The sequence below is a fragment of the Canis lupus genome, chromosome 3 (genome assembly GCF_011100685.1).
Source record: "Canis lupus familiaris isolate Mischka breed German Shepherd chromosome 3, alternate assembly UU_Cfam_GSD_1.0, whole genome shotgun sequence".
NCBI lineage: Eukaryota > Metazoa > Chordata > Mammalia > Carnivora > Canidae > Canis > Canis lupus.
The window spans coordinates 16991532-17009479 of NC_049224.1; the positions used below are offsets into that span (position 1 = coordinate 16991532).

The 17948-nt window shown below is 31.4% G+C and overlaps 1 long non-coding RNA gene across 1 annotated transcript in view; it reads right to left on the bottom strand.

Moving 5' to 3' along the window:
• LOC111095137 overlaps positions 1 to 11056 on the bottom strand; it is a 106333-nt gene extending 95277 nt beyond the window's left edge. The window contains exons 1-3 of the long non-coding RNA XR_005356702.1: positions 10963 to 11056; positions 8457 to 8497; positions 6805 to 6846 (exon numbers count right to left, since the gene is read on the bottom strand). This is a non-coding gene — a long non-coding RNA (uncharacterized LOC111095137). The remainder of the gene's footprint in view (positions 1 to 6804; positions 6847 to 8456; positions 8498 to 10962) is intronic.
• Positions 11057 to 17948: the final 6892 nt, after the last annotated feature.

Below are 17948 nucleotides of genomic sequence, written 5' to 3' on the forward strand. Positions count from 1 at the left end.
TAATATTGATAAAGTCCTTAAAATATTTTAATATTGTGTATATCAAACTTAAAAGTCATGTTCTTAAAAAAACGTCCTCTGAGACAGATGCAAGATTCAAATGAATATACAGATTAACCATAATAAACTCCAGATTTTAACAGTCATCACTGATTTGGATTATGAACCACATCTATTGATTTTGTGCGCTTTGTGTGTATAAGCTTATGCTTTGTAATTTTCCAGAAGCTGTGGTATCCTTCCACCATATTTTCATAAGATCTATTTCCTTGTCTATCTACCTAATATCTAAAACAATTAAATCTTACTGTGCATTATACAACTCCAATGAAATCAAAATTATAGAGTGAGCAGTGTGTTTAAAGGTTAGTATGTTCTTTCATTCCTTTTCTTAATGTTAGACACATAAGTATAAGAAATTTCCATGTTCAAATCTTCAAAAACTGTGTATTATTCAAGCATTAAGAAAAGTATTTCAAAACAACATACCCTTCTATTATTTTCCACTTTACAAGTCCACTTTTCTCCTCTACTCCCTAAAAGGGCCCTAAACCCTTCAGGCCTTGAATCATGTCACTATCATTCCAGCTAAAGGGAACTGGAGAGCACTCCCCTGGGTTCCTATTAACACCTGCTACTTAATCAGCCAGAGGGGCTGTTGGTGACTGATGGCAAAGAGTTCCATCCATCCCTCCTCCTTACCTCCCCAAAGGCTGTACCACCATTGCTGCCATCCTGCCTGGGGAGTGAGAGTAAAAAGAGGCTGGGCAACACAGTTGGAAAAATACATCCAATTGTTCAAAAGCTAGAATTTGTTAGTACTAAATTCCCAGTTATAAATTTGCAAACCAAGAACGTGCAGCTGCATAATGTATTAGTTACAAATCTGTAATTTTTCAACTTTCAGATTCATAAATATTTTAGGTATTGTACAAATGCAGCAGCAAATACTTATAGAGACCTCCCTGGATAGAAGGTTACTACAGATAAGATGTGTGTGGCTAAATGTAGGGGTAGCCTTACATTTTGAACGAGGAATAAGTTTAGCAGTGCAGCCATCTCTAATTTAGACTGTTTTCTTAATCTGCTGCCAGGGGACCATGCTGGGTGATTCACAATAATGAACTCCACCTGCATGTTCTTTAAGTCTGAAAAGGAGGACTGCAGCCTAGTAACTATTGTTACCACAGCTCTGGTTGAATGAGCTCTAATTTGATCATTAAGTGACCATCCCACCAAGGAACCATAAGAAATGCTTAGAGACTACCATTCCATATGAACACAAGAAAGACTGCTTATTTAAATAAGATTATTATCAAGTAAAACAACCTACATTGAGGAAAAAAAAAAAAAAACAGTTGTCGAACAGTAAAAATAAACTAATACTAAATATTTAATCTTGAACCAGTGGATCATATTGTTAGTTTAATGGATCACTATTTTTTAAAAGTTAAAAAAAGTAACAAATTTTCTTGACAAAAGAGGTTTACTAAAATTGTTTTAACACCACTATACAGTCAATGGCAGTTAACTTGCCAGGAACTATACTATTTGGAGCATCTGGTCTAATACAAATAGTGCAGTAAATTATATATCATAATGTATTATATGATAAAATATATTGAATAGATTTTTTTTTACAGATTCAGTGTGTGTGTATACTGCTTCATAACAGTAATGAAATGCTATCATATACTGGAAATGATAAGCTGAACTATATGGCTTGAATTTGTTTATTTCTGTCTGAAACTCTGGTCACTGTCTTAATAAAGTAATTTGAGAACAGGGCCATGGCCATTGCTGCTGCCTCCATCACTTTATCAAGGCCCTAGGGAACCAACTTGGAACAAGCTCTATCACAAAACAGGCTTGATCTTGTTGCTTCCTGTTACTGAAATTAATTTTCTATGCACTCCTTATTACAAATTCTTGTTCACTTTAGTGGAGGTTTATTATATTTCCTTGTCCACTCTCCCTTCTGATAAGAGAATATAAAGCAAATAAACAATATTTAAAGCACATGTTTTCTGGACAACCACCCAAACTTATTTGTAATCCTTGTAGTTTGCATGACCAATAAACTTATAAGCTATTTGAGCCAATAAAGAATTCATTCACTCACTCAATCCATTCATGCATTCATTCACTGATTTTGCTTATCAAGTTCCTGATTGAATTAAAGTTGAATCTTGACAATATTCTCCCATGCTGCTGGATAAATCCTGTCCAATTGCCCTGGAAACAGAATTCTTTCTAATACCTAAATTTGTTAGTTTGTATGTATATACATTTACTTGTATGGGTAGATACTCAAAGACATAGCAAATTATCAGGCCTGTCGTTCACTATTTCGTATAGCAGATTTTAATACATGTAGTATTTTCTAAAAATTATGGATACTTACATTTTGATTACTTTTACAAAGTAATTAAAAGATTTTCAGTCAATGTTGAATTTTTTTTTTTTTTTTTTTTTTGGTAGATCAATATGGGAATTACCTGCCACAAGGGAGAATGCACTCTCGTTTCTGGAAGTTTATTAGTAAAGGCTAATCAACCCTTTGTATTTTGTAGTAGGGATGCTCACTATAGATGACAGTCAGATTAGATGATCTTTGATATTCAATAAAGGTGTTTCTTGATTAATAACTTTATAGTTTGTATAGATTAGAGAGCTCTAGGTATCAGGCTAGAGAGCTCTAGGTATCAGACAGAAATAAAAAAATCATGACAAAATACTTGGCTTTAACATTTAAAGTGGACTTCAAATAGAAAACAGTACAAAAGTAAATCAAAGTAATATGTAAACAAATTGAATAATATGTTTTAGCTGAATAAATGCAAAAGAGATATTTACAAAGATAGTTGTAAAATAGATTTTTATCTATTTATCTTTAAAAAATTTTTACAAAGATAGTTAATGAATAAAATAAAATACTAAAAAGCTAATGAATAAATATTTCAAAGGAAAATTTTGAGTTCATTAATAAATAAATTAATTAATAAATTAATTTCATTAATTCTTCCCAAACTCCAATCCCTCTAACTTTTCAACTTCAATAACTTTTTTTATTCTCCACATGTATTACCCATAAACGTAGTCTAAACCACTTTTTCTCTTGGATTCATTGATATCAGGAGATATCATACAGCATTCTATCTCAACTTAGTAAATGGCAACTCTAATTCCTATTGGCTATTTAAAATATACCTATAATCTAATCACTTATCAACAAACTAATAGGAAAAAATAGACAAATCTATCATACCCTATGATTTTAATACTTCTCTCTCAAGAATGTGAGGGTATAAAATGGATGAAACTCTTCCAACCATCATGACTCAATGTATTATTTTTAAGACTTTATTTTCTTAGAGAAGGTTTAGTTTCATAACAAAATTGGGAGAAATAGAGATTTCCTACTCATTCCCTGCCCTACACATGGCATAGCTTCCCTCATTATCAACATCATTCACTAGAATGGTCCATTTTTACTAAGAGTGAATCTACAATGACACATTATAATCACCTAGTCCAGTACTTTAGGGTTCATCTTTGAGTGTTACATTCTATGGTTTTGGGCAAAGTATAATGATATATAGTCATCATTGCATCATACAGAGTACTTTTACTTCCCTAAAAAAATCCTCTGAGCTCTGCTTATTCATTTCTCTCTGATCTTCTCCCCAACCCATCAACTACTGAACTTTTTATTCTCCATACTTTATTTTGCCCTGAATGCCATATAGTTGAAATCATACAGTATATAACCTTTACAGATTGGCTTCTTTTACTTAGCAATATGCATTTAAATTTCTATGTGTCTTTATGGCCTGATAGGTCAGTTCTTTTTGCCAAGTAATAATAATCTGTTTCCTGGATGTATCAGTTTATTTATTTGTGCACCTACTGAATGACATCCTGCTTGCTTCTAGATTTGGGCAATTATGAATAAAGATACTATAAACATTAGTGTGCATTTAAAAAAAATATTTATTAATTTGAGAGAGACAGAGAGGCAGGGAAGAGTAGTAGGAGAGGGAGTCTTAAGCAGACCCCATGCTGAGTGTGGAGTCCCAAAAAAGGCTCATCCCATGACTTCAAGACCACCACCTGAGTTGAAACCATGAATCAATTAACTGACTGTGCCATCCAGGTGCCCCTACTGTGCAATTTTTTTTATATGGACATGTTTTCAAATCCTTCAGGTCAATACCCAGGCATACAATTATAGATCATGTGGTGAGTATATGTTTAGTTTTGTAAGAAACTGCCTAACTATCATATAATTTATTGCACATTATTTTCAACTATGGCAGGAAATTCATTATTTACATGTGTATATGAAATACTTATAAAGATAGACCATATTCTGAACCATAAAACAAGTCTCAATCAAGCCCAAGGGATTGAAGTTATAAAGAATATACTTTTGGACATTAAAAAACATCAAATTAGAAATAACAAAATATATCTAGACACACTCAAATTTTAAAGATTAAACAACACAATTCTTAATAATCCACTGGGAACTACTTTAGAGAAAATTATATTAAAGAGACAATGCATAAAAATCTGAAATTTTGCTAAGTGCTAAAAATAAAAATTGTGATTTTAATGTTTTTGTTAAAAGATAAATTTATCCTTCTTAAAAGAGTATAGTAAAAGAACAAAATGAACAAAAATGTGTGAAGGGAATAAATGCATAGGTAAAGACCACAAGTCATTGGAATAGAACACAGCACTGAAAATTGAGAAAGCCAAAAAATTCTTAATAAAGATTCATAAAAGTAATAACCACCCTGCAAGACTGATTAGGTAGGAAAAAAAAGAATAACCAATGTCAACAAAAAGGTTGGGCTATCTCTATGTATCCCTAGATTTATTAATCTTGGATCATTAATATCCACTGATATTTCATTAGTTTATCAACATATATTTTTAGAGCTACAGAACACGCTCATTTATTATGCAAGAATCCTCAAAAAATAGTGTTATTAGTTTAAAATAATATAATAAAATATATAGAAAAATAATATATGAATATTCTAATAAACATAGAAATATTCTCTGTGGTTCTCCTATCAAGAGGTCTTAAACTTATTTTCTCTTCACTAATAAATAAATCTTATTTCCAGCTAAGACATTTTCTTAGTCTACTCTTGTCCATAGAAACTTTGTAATCCAAAGTCAATTTTGATTCAGTCACATGGGTAGGTCCAAGCAAAACCAATAGAAAAACCACTCCACCAGTATGCAAACTATAAGCAATAATAAATCACTGTTTTAAGTAATCACATTTTAGAGTACTTTCTTATTCAAACCTAGGTAAGTGATAAAATTAAAAGATGAAGTACAACCATTTCCAGATGACATGTTTGTCACAAAATCAAGTAGAACATAGAACTAGTAAGTGAGGTTAGTAACATTACAGGATACAAGATCAATATAGAGGAGGCGATTTTCTTTCTAGCAAAGGACAATTATATTAAAATTAAATATAATTTTTAAGAACATAATAGTAAAAACCTCTTAAGGATAAGCCAAATAAAAGATGTGCAAGACCCACATACCAAAAAAATAGAAAACACTGTTTATAGAAATATAAAAGACCCAAATAATGCAGAGGCATATTGTGGTCATGATCTGAACTCTTAAAATTTTAAAAATTAAACCTTTTTTCTTGCCTAGCCTATGGATACAATATCATCCTAATCAATATCTCAGCAGTTGTCTTTGAGGAAATTGAGAAACTGATTCTAAAATTTGAATGAAAATGCACAGCATCTGGAATAGGCAAAATAACTTAAAGGTCTATAATAGCCAAAACAACTTTGAAAAGAAGAAACAAGTTGGATAATTTATACTACCTACTTCAGTAAGTGTTTTAAACTATAATAATCAGGACAATGTGATTTTGGCTGACTATTGCAAAATAGAGAGCCCAGAAACAGACCCACACATATATGGCAAATAGTTGTGTTTAAAAGTTGCAAAGAAAACTCAGTGGAGGGGCACCTGCATGGCTCAGTGGTTGAGCATTTGACTTGGGCTCAAGTCATGATTCTGGGGTCCTGGGATCGAGTCCTGCATCAAGCTTCCCACAAGGAGCCTTCTACTCCCTCTGCCTATGTCTGTGCCTCTCTCTCTCTCTCTGTGTCTCTCATGAATAAATAAATAAAATCATAAGAAAAGAAAATTCACTGGGAAAAGACAGTCTTTTAAAATGTACTGCTGAAACTATTAGATACAAATATGCACAAAATCATTTTAAACCATATTTATTGCCTTATTTAAAATTACTTGAAATGAATTTTAAAGTGTAAATCAAAAACTATAAAGAAGATGAAAAGAGAAAGTATTTTTAACCTGACCTTAAGACAAATGATCTTCCATGTGGCACCCAAATTATGCTCCATAACACAAATAAATAAAACTATTAAATTTTATCAATATTAAGAAGTTTTGATCTTTGAAATTCATTCTTAACAAAAAGACAATCCCTATGTTTTAAGAAAGTATGAGGCACTTATAAATAGCATGTCTAGTAAGAGAAATCTATTCATTGTATATAAAGAAAATCCAAAACTAAATAAAACAAGCACACAACCCAGTTTGAAAAAAATAATGAGCAGAATTCCTTATTATTTCCACATGTGAAGAATTAGAGGTTATCACTCTTTCCAGAAAAACAAGTAAAAACTGAGCAGGCTGGAATATAAACTCTTCTTGGATTCACGAGACAAGAGGACACAGGGAAAACTGGATACTTACAGACTGGATGTACAGGAAGTCTCAACTTACCACAGTAGAACTCATAAGCAGAAACCATGGAATCAACTAGTACTGTAGAAAACAAAACAAAACAAAACACTAAAATGTAATTAAAAAATTGGTGTAGGCTTAATGCAAATGAATCTTACAATTAAAAACACCAGTAGACCTAGTCAAGGATGGGTGGAAAATATTGTCAAATTCACTACAGAAACTTGACCAGGTTTTCATAGCACATGTCACAGAAAAATTCCTTTCTGCATCTGGCATGGAAATGAGAAAAAGAACTATTTCTAAATACTCCAGCGTGTTTTATTCTTAAGGCCTGCCCCAAGAGTAAACTACTTAACCAGAGTGTAATATGCTGGACTACTGTTAAAATTTAACTGTCCTGGGGGAAGGTAAATACCCAGTCAGTTCTATCCATCCTGCCCCAAGTAAGATGGGAGAAAATTCCTGGAAAACTCTTGTCAAGTTCACAGTCAAGAGGCATAGGACTCATTAAAAAAAAGACTTCATATCCCTACACTTCACCAAATTACTAAAGGTCTGTTTATAAGTTCCTTTATATCCCAGTATATCATGCACAGCTACCAAGAAAAAGTAAAAGCTGTAGGAATAGAAGAAAAATAAATAACATGAAGGAACAGAGGAAGTGTCAGAACCTGACTTGGTAGAGATGTCAAAATCATCAGAGTGGGAAGTTAAAACAGCTATAATTCATATGTTAACAGCTCTAATGAGTAAAATAAACAACATATAAGAACAAATGGGTAATGTAAGCATAGACACAGAGATGCTAAGAACTAAAAAAATGGTGTAAGTATAAAGGATTGTAATAGAAGCAAACAATGTCTTTCGTGGGAATAGTAGTAGACAAGATTCAGCTGATGAAGAATTTCTGAGTGAGAAGATATATCAATAGAATCTTTGAAAACAGAAGGCAAACAGAAGACTTAGAGAAGAACAAAGACAGCAAGACAACTACAAAGGTATAACATATGTATAATGGGAATGCTAGAAAAAAAGAGATGAAAGAACAAATACAATATTTCAAACAATAGTCACAGAAATTCCCTCAAATTAATGCCAGGCATCAAGACATAGATCCAGGAAGTTCAGAGAACAACAAGCAGAATACATATCCTAAAATATTACCCTTAGGGATATCATTTTCAAACTTGAGAAAATTTAAGATAAAGAAAAAATCCAAAAAGGAGTCAGAGGAGAAAACACATTACACATAGAAGAGCAAAGAGAGTAATTGTCCCTAGTTATTCCCAGAAATCATGCAAGCAAGAAGAGAGTAGTAGTATTTTAATTGGTGAGAGAAAAACTACCAAAGTAGAATTCTGTACCCTGCAAGATTATCCTAAGTGAGTTAAAAAATAATATTTTTTTTCTCAAATCAACATCCAGAAAATTTGTTGCTAGTTGACCTACTTTGAAAGAACTGTTAAAAGAAAATCTTAAAGGCTACCTAGGAGGCTTGGCTAGGTAAGCATCTGACTTTGGCACAAGTCATGATCTTAGGGTCCTAGGATAAAACCTTGCATCAGGATTCATGTTCATTGGGCAGTCTGCTTGTTCATCTCCCTCTCCCTCTCCCTCTTCCTCCTCCCTTGCTTATGCTCTATCTCCCTGGCTCTCTCTCAAAATCTTTAAGAAATTTTTTTAAATACCTTTAGAGAGGAAGATGATGATATAGGTGAAAAACTCAGATCTGCATAAACAAAAGAAAAATATTGAAGAGTTAATGAGGATAAAACAATTTTTATTATTACTAATTAACAGAAAACAATTTGTTCAAAGTAGTATCAATAATGTATTTTATTATGTATGCTTATGTACATAACATGCTTATTATATATGCTTATATATAAGTGAAATGAACAATGATAGAAGGAACAAAAGGAGAGAATTAGAATATTTTTGTTAAGATATTCAAACTACCTTGGAAGTAGTATAATTATCTGAAAGTAGATCTGTATCAGCTGTAAATATATATTGCAAATTCTAGAGCAATCATTATTTTTTAAAGGAATATAACTTCTATGCTAAGAAGGTTAAATGGAATCATATGGAATTCTCTTTTAAAACAACAGAAGTCAGGGCATCTGAGTGGTTCAGTCAGTTAAGCGTCTGCTTCAGCTCAGGTCATCCCAGGGTTCTGAGATTGAGCCCCACATTGGGTTCCCTGCTCAGTGGGAAACCTGCTTCTCTCTCTGCCTGTCCTCTTGCTTGTACTTACTCTCCTCTTTCTCTCAAATAAAAAAATATTTAAAGAAAATAAAAGTAAAACCACAAAGGTAATTAAAAAAAGTGGAAGTCTGAATAGAAACTAAAAACAAAGGCAAAAACTGGAAAACAGTAATGAGTAAGATAGATATTAGTCCATGTATATCAATACTCAATTTGAAAATCAATGGTATAAATTTAACAATTTGAAGAGTTTAACAGGGTAAATATAACAAGACCCAACTATATGTTTCCTTACAAAAAAACAAATTTAAATATAGAAACACAGATTAAAAGTAAATATATTAAGGAAAATATGCTATGCTAATACTAATCAAGAGAAAATAAAAATAGTTATATTAATTTCAGACAGTGTACGCTTCAAAGAAAGGAAAGCTATCAGGAATAAAGAAGGGTGTTGGGTAATAATAAAGAGATCAATTCTCCAAGATGACAAAATAATCCTTAAGCAAGTATGCAACTAACCTAAGAGTTTCACGCTATAGGAGGCAAAAGCAAATAAAATTACAAAAATAAATAGATGAATTCACTATCATGGTTGGAGATTTCAATATCTATCAGAAATTACTGGACCCAGCAGGCAGAAAACCAGTGAAGATGTAGTTGAATCAAATACCATCAATCAGTTGGATATAATTGACATCTATAGGTTACTTCACCCAACAAGAGAAAAATACACATTCTTTTCAAGCTCACATAAAATATTCACCAAGATATTCCATGTTCTGGGCAAGAGAACACACCTTAAAAATTTTAAAACTATAGAAAACAGCATGTGCTCTCCAACCACAAAATAATTAAACTAGAACTTAATAACACAAAGATAATTAGTATATGCCAAAACACATGAGATTAGACAACACATTTCCAAATAACATATGGTCAAAGAAGAAATACTGAGAAATTTAAAATTGAAGGAACTAAATGAAAATAAAAATAATTTATCAGAATGTGTGGAATACAGCAAAAGCACTGCTTAGAGAGAACTTTATAACATATAATTCATCTATTAGAAAAGAGGATCCAAACCCAACAATCTAAGTGTCCCCTTTAGGGAGCAAACTAGAAAACTAGAAAAAAAAAAAAAAAAGGCAAACTAGGTAACTAGAAATAAAGGAAAGCAGATTAATCTGAAGCCGGAAAAAAACTAGAAATAAGTGAGGTTGATAACAGATTATCAATAGAGAAAATCAATAAAACCAAAATATAGCTCTTTGAAAATATCAATATCAAACAAATAAGGCAGCAGTCAGGTTAAGAAAATAATGAAGGGCACAGATTACTAATATCAGAGTTGAAAGAGGAAGGACCAATAAAGATCCTATGGACAATAGAAGAATCATGAGGGAATATTCTGAACAATCCAAATTTGATAATCTAGAGGAAATGGAATTTCTCAAAAGTCATAGCCTGCAAAACTCACATAGGCAATCTGAATAGGCCTCTATCTATTAAGGAAATTAAATAAATAATAACCCTCAAAAACAGAAAGTACAAGGTCTAGCTAGTTTCAATAGTGAATTCTAATGAACATTTAAAAATTATACCTGTTCTCTATATCTCTTTCATAGGATAAAAAGGCAATATTTCCTAGCTCATTGTATGAGTTCAGCATTATCTTCACACAAAAATCAAAGACATTAGAAAGAAAAAAATTATAAAACAGTATCTCTCATGAAGACAGATATAAAAATCCTCAAAAGAAGATTGAAATTAAGAGTATATTAAGAATTATAAATCATGATCAGGTGGTGTTTATCCCTGATATTCAAGTCTATTTCAACACTTGAAATGAATGAATATAAACCATCACACCAATAACCTAAAAAATAAAATCACATGCCCATATCAATAAATGCAGAAAAAGCATTTGATAAAATCCAATAGCTGTTCATGATAAAGACTCAGTAGGAATAGAGGAGAACTTACTCAACTCAAAAGAAGATACACAAAAAGCCTAGAGCTACCGTAATACATAAGGAACTCATGCTTTCTCATTAAGATCAGTAACAAAGTAAGGATGTCCTCTGTCACAAATACTTTTGTGACATCATATTGGAAGTTCTAGCTAATGCCATATGACAGGGAAAGGAAATAAAAACGATACAGATCGAGAAAGACCTAAATCATGCTCCTTGGTTTTTACCCAAAGGAACTGAAATTTTATGTACATATAAAAATATGCACATGAATATTTGTAGTTTTATTCATATTTGCTAAAACTTGGAAGTTACCAAGATGCCTTTCAGTAGGTGAATGAACAAATAAACAGTAGTATATCCACAAAACTGATTAATTATTATTATTAAGTGCTGAAAAGAACTTAGCTATCAAGCCATGACAAAACATAGAACTTTAAGAGAATATTATGAGTTTGAAATAGACCAATCTGTAAAGACCACATACTGTATAATTCCAAACACATAGTATTTTGGGAAAGGCAAATTATGAAGAAAATAAAAAGACCAGTGGTTGCCAGTGTTTGGAGATGGTGGGTAGAGATAAGTAAGTGATAGCACAGAGGATTTTTAGAGAAGTGACAAAACTCTTTCATGATACCAAGATGATAAATACACATCATTTCATACTTTCCCAACCACATAGAGCATAAAACATCAGAGTAAACTCAAAAACAAATTATGGACTGGGGTGATTATTGATGTTCATTAATGTAGCTTCATCAGTTATAACAAATCCATCACCCTGGTAAGGGATGTTGATAATGGGGGACTCTATGCATATGTGAAGTAGAAGTATATGGGAAATATTTATACCTTTCCCTCAATTCTGCTGTGAACCTTAAACTGTTCTAAAAAATAACACACTATTTATAATGACCAAAAGATTTAGACATATTCTTTATCAAAGTAGATAGACGAATGCCCAGCAAGCCCATTAAAAAAGAGTTACCATTAAGTTTAATTACAACCACAGTACAATAGTAACTACCTATTAGGATGTCTGCAATTAAAAAGATGACCACAGTGTTGATGTGATTTGAAACAATGTAGTGTTCATGCACTACTTGACAAAATGTGAATAGTAATATCATTCTGGACAAGTTTGCATATTTATTAAAAAGTTAAGCATATACCCACCATATATCTCAAACTTTCTACTGTTATTTACCAAAGGTAAAGGAAAGCACATGGTCAAAGACTTCCTGCAAATGTACATAAAAGCATTTTTTTAAATAACTAAAAATTAGAAGAAAATCAAATATCCACCAAGAAAATAATGACTAATCCATGGTATATCCATGCAGTAAATTACCACTCAGTAATAAACATGGATAATGATTAATCTAACTGTATTAATCACAAAAAAATGTGATAATGGAAAGAGCCAGACACAAAAAGTGTGTTTTATTGTTCCATTCCTATGAAATCCAAAGGAGTCAATAGTATTCTATAGAGACAGAAATCAGAATACTAGTTATGTGTAGCCAGGTAGGGAAATTGACTAGAAAGAAGTACAAGGTAACATTCCAGAGCAAGCACAGTATTCAATATGTTTATAGGCTTATATAAAAATTCAATAAACTGTACAATGTCTATGCCTTCATTAAGTGCTATGCAAATGCCAATTCTATTAATGTTGTTGTTACTGGTTTTCTTATTAAAGGAAATACATGAACTTTAAAAATTAAGAAAATCATTCAATATTCAGTAACCCAAATAAAATATACCAACAAAGGCTTCCATCAAAATACATTGACACAATATTTCAGAAGTCTAACAACAAAAGAAAAGTGATAAAGCTTTCCAAAAGATAGAGAAAAAGAGGAGAAAGAAACTGATCACTTATAAAGGTTTTGCAATCACAATGACATTAACATTTTGAAAAGCCCCACTGGAATATAGAATATAGTGCAGAATAGGGTATGACAGCAAATATAAACATTGCAGACATGAAAGAAGTTTCTTACCAGAGAAATTAATGTAAAAGTAGGAGAATTGAAACAAAGTAAAATATAGGAGACAAAACAAAAACAGAATCCACTGAACAAGAATTATTATGAGACATCTTGGGATAAACAATAGGTCCAGTGAGTACTAGATCAGGAGGCAGAGTATTTGAAGAAGTGTTTGTAAGCAAAAAAGAGATTTTACACACTTGACATTATTCTAGAAATACTAGAATAACTACTGGACTCTAATAAAGTAAAAAACAAAGTAGCTAAAATACCTTTAAAAATAAGCATGAGAAATAAAATGCATTACTATCAACTACTTTGATCTTCAGTAAGAAATATTTATGTAGCCCTAATACGGTTTATTGATATTTGACTTAGTATCAATTTATAAAGTTAAGAGGTAAACTCAGTTAAGAAGTGAAAGCAATTGAAAAATGAAAGAGATGAGTTCTAGAAATGCTAATACCCTTCTATCATAGTGTAAGATTTAAGAGATCCCTCCATAATGAATGGAACAAAAATAAAGGAGTAACTATATCTTTTCAGGTTCCAAAAATGATATCTACCCAAAACAAGAAAATATCTAAAACTAGTGATGTGAATACATTGGGATGAAGGAGAGGAAACAAGGAGAATCAAAGCAAACTAACTATTCAGGACATAGAATTAATACATAAGGTTCATATAAATATATATATATATATATATATATATATCTCAATAAATTGAAATTTATTTCTATAATTTAGAAGTACACTCTAAGAAACAATAAAAATACAGTTGAAAGTGATACCTCCCTCTGGCAGTTTAGTGTAACAGAGCAGGAGACACTGTATTTCATTATGATCTTACTCTAATGTCTAATTTATCTTTTATGCATGTATTTCATAGATGTTAGAAAAATTAATGAAGATACTACAAAGATATAAAATGTCATCCAGTAGTACAGAAGTTGACAAATAATTAAATGGAACAGAGCTCCAGAGAAATACATGAGGATAACATTTATGATTATATTAAAGGCGAGACTTTAAGTCTCTGTTGAAAATACCAATTATAATATTAGGACAATGGGATATATATGAAGGAAAGCCTAAGTTTAGATCCTTATGTCACATAATATGCAATAATATATTCTAGACAGATTTCAGAAATTATTTTTAAGAATACTTTTGAAGTATTGAAAACACAAGGGGAACTTCTTTAGCTTCTAATTTGGGGTGAAGAAGTCTTTCCTGATAAAGAGCAACAACTCAACCATAAAGAAAGACTACAGGGTTGATTACATTGATATTGTGCAATTCTGTTTAAAAGCAGCCATAACAAAGTTAAAAAGCATGTAACAGACTGTAATAAAATATTGGCAACATACCTAATCAACAAATAGTATATGTAAAAACAAAGTTGTCCATGACATAAACCATAAATACAGGAAAAGATTGCCCACCCAACTTATATTCAACAAAATGTAAAGCAATGCTACTGTTCACTGATAATTTTGACCAAAACAAAATTTTGACAAAAATGAAGTCCCCTGTGTAACCTCTTATTCCTAGTGTTTTTTGTTTTTGTCGAATGATAACTTTATATTTCTTGTATAGAAACTGATATAACTAAACTTTCTTTTAGAGATTGATCTTGGGGAATTATATTTTTATTAAGAAACCATCTATCACATTATGTTTTCAAATTTAATTAATGCTACAAAGTAATTTGTTAAAAAGTTTTAAACAATTTTCTGACATTAAGTGGATTATTTTCTTATTATTTTATATATATGTTTTCTTCCCCTTCTTGATTCAATTTCTCTAGGATTTTACATTTTAATGATTTTTAATTATTTCCATTCAATTATTGGTTTGTTATTTTTCTTTTCCTAATATTTTATTTTTTGTCATCTGTTTTGCTCACTTTTTGTTTCTTTTAAAATATTTTATTTATGCATTAATCCCTTTATTCACTTTTCCTATAAGCACTTAATACTATTGGTTTTCTTTTGTACTGTGCTTAATTATATTCCCTAGATTGTGACACAAAGGCTTTCACTGTCATTATCTTTAGAACTTCCTCAATTTCAGTTTCTTTGATGCAAGCCTTAATAGACAGTTTCAAAGTTTTCTAGGGAGGGTTTGTTATCTGGTTTTGTTACTAATTTGTGGTTTTATTACCACTTGGTCAACTCTCAGTATTATTTCTACTTTAAAAAAGAATACTTGTTCTGAAAACTGAAAAAAAAAAAAAAAACAGTTGGGGGAAATAAGAATTTTTTTTAAAAAATCTACTTACCTTTCATCTCCTCTACCCTCATCAGTGTATTAACACTCTAGCACCCCTCCATAGAAATATACACTAAGGGAAGCTAGAATCTTGTTTATTGCTTTAGTTTTTGTACTTAAATATTTGTAAAATTTTTACAACAATGGAGAATTTATAACCATTACATGATGACACTTTGTCTTGGAATATTATACAACTTTTATGAAGAGTTACATAAACCTCTATACTGGTAACAGTCCCCAAGCCACACTGAGAAAGTATTGAAAGCAAAATCTCAAGAAATATGTATACTAAATTTCATTAAATTTTAACAACACACTTACAAATACATACATAAATACAGCAAACAGAAATTAAGATTTCTTCACACCACACTCTTAGTAGGAAATTGATGGATAGATGAGTGGGTAAAAGGCACAACTCTGGTTCATGGTCTAGCATCCTCCCCCTGCAGACCAGACTAAGGCTACACTTTATCTGAAAATCATCATCCTTCAGTGTACATTCCTTCCTTGCTTTACTGCTTCTTTACCCATTTTTTCAAAGAGTATATCTTACTCTTAATATACCACACACCCTTGAATTCAAGTCTCAGTAATGTTGTAGGGAACCTGACATGTCCTGACAGAGAGAAGTGTAAAGAGATATGGCTAAAGGACATTAAAGAGTCAAGTTTAAGAGAAGGATGAAATGTGGTTTGTCAAAATTGTGCTTTTTGTTTTGGGTTGCTTTTTTGGTGAAATCAATGGACATTTCCTCAATCATAAAGATTAGAGACAGGTTAGTTAATATTAGCTATAATTTCACAGACTGTTAATCATTTAAAATATTTTTATTTCTAGTATCTTTTAGAGAATGCATGAGCCTTACTAAATCAAATGTTTGTTCTCAGATTCCAGCTATTCAAATTGCCTTGAGAATTACTATAATTCTTTTGTGTAGCACTTTTCTTATTAAAATAGTATCTTTAAATAGCTTGCTATAATAATTAACTGCTAGTCATTTTTTAAAATTAAAAGAACAATATGAATATCTCATTAAAAATATTAGAGAAAACTTCTGAAAGCTGAGACTTAGAAAAACAGTATAGTAATCCCATGTTTCTCTGGTTGTAAATGGGAATTGTTTTATTTTCCTTTTAAACTAAATGGAATAAAAATTTAATCAAATGGTGAGATGTCAGAACACACACACATACACACATACACTGCCTGAGTGAATGCACTGAACAAGTTCTGATCACATTTTATTTTTTTTAATTTATTATTCAATTTTTTAGAACTTCTAGAAATCACTAATAAAGGGCACTTAGTCCTATGGAAAAAGACATTAAAGGATATTTGCCATCGGAGATTACCTACCAGAACTATAAATCACATGTCACTTAGTGATATATCTATAACTACTTAGTTGACATGACAAAATCGGATAGTGATTACATGATTTATGAGGTATAGAGGAAGAGAACCCCTCAAGGGGAATATTCAGAGAGACCAAAATATTTGAACATGGAAAGAATGTTTTACTCCTCCTAATATCAATTCAGATTTACATAAGGGGGAAAAAAATCTAGTGAGTAATTTAAGCACAATTTTATGAAGTTAGATATAAAAAGGAATAGAATGATTTTATCAAGATGTTAAGAATAAAAATGCTTGCAGTATAAAAACACGGTATAAATACTTTTCCATCTCAATATATTAAAAAATAGGATCCAAAAGAAAAATATCTAGGATATTTTAATAGATAAAACATGAACATGTAGTCCTGGCTTAAATTCAAACTCTATAATTCATTATTTTTTAATCTTTGCACGATTATTTAACTTATCTGCACCTCAACTTATAAAATGGAGATTAACACACCCATTTCATAAGGATGATCTGATCTGAAAATTAAACAAATGATCAAACATAAAATCTCTTAGAACCATGTCACACACAGTTACTCAGTTTTAAATTGATAGCTCTCATTATTATTAGGAAATAGAAAATAGTGACCAGGTAAAATTTGTTTTTCTGCTAAAATGGCTTTCATTTCAGCACAATTTCTGTTTAAAAGAATATGTGGGGTTTTCTAAATGAGGCACAGGTTCATTAGCAGTACTATAATTCATGCAAATAGACAGTGACCTACAGAACTGATACTCTGTTCAATGCACTCCTATTTCCATTAGACTGGTTAAGACTAGGGAGGGAAGAAAGGAAAAAAAAAAAAACACCTTTTCAAACAGCTCTTTACATAGTAAACTTTTTTTTTTTTTTTTTTTAAGATTTTATTTATTGAGAGACAGAGAGAGAGAGAGGCAGAAACACAGGCAGAGGGAGAAGCAGGCCCCATGCAGGGAACCCGATGTGGGACTCGATCCCGGGTCTCCAGGATCACACCCCGGGCTGCAGGTGGCACCAAACCACTGCGCCACCGGGGCTGCCCCCATAGTAAACTCTTTTATGAAGATAAAAGTTTCAATATGGTCAAGCAATCTAGGGAGAAGTGGATTTTGGACAATTCATCAGTTCTTTGTGGTCTAGTCGAAACAATGGCTAACCTTTATTAAGGTTTATGAGCCTCATATTATTCAAAATATGTTAAAGGAATTAATTTATTTAATCCTTACAACAATCCCAAAAGATAACAAATCTTCTTGTTCATAGTATAGAGATAAATGTTATATGACTCCCAACTCACAGTGTGTCAGAAGTAGAGGCAGATGTGTGTAACA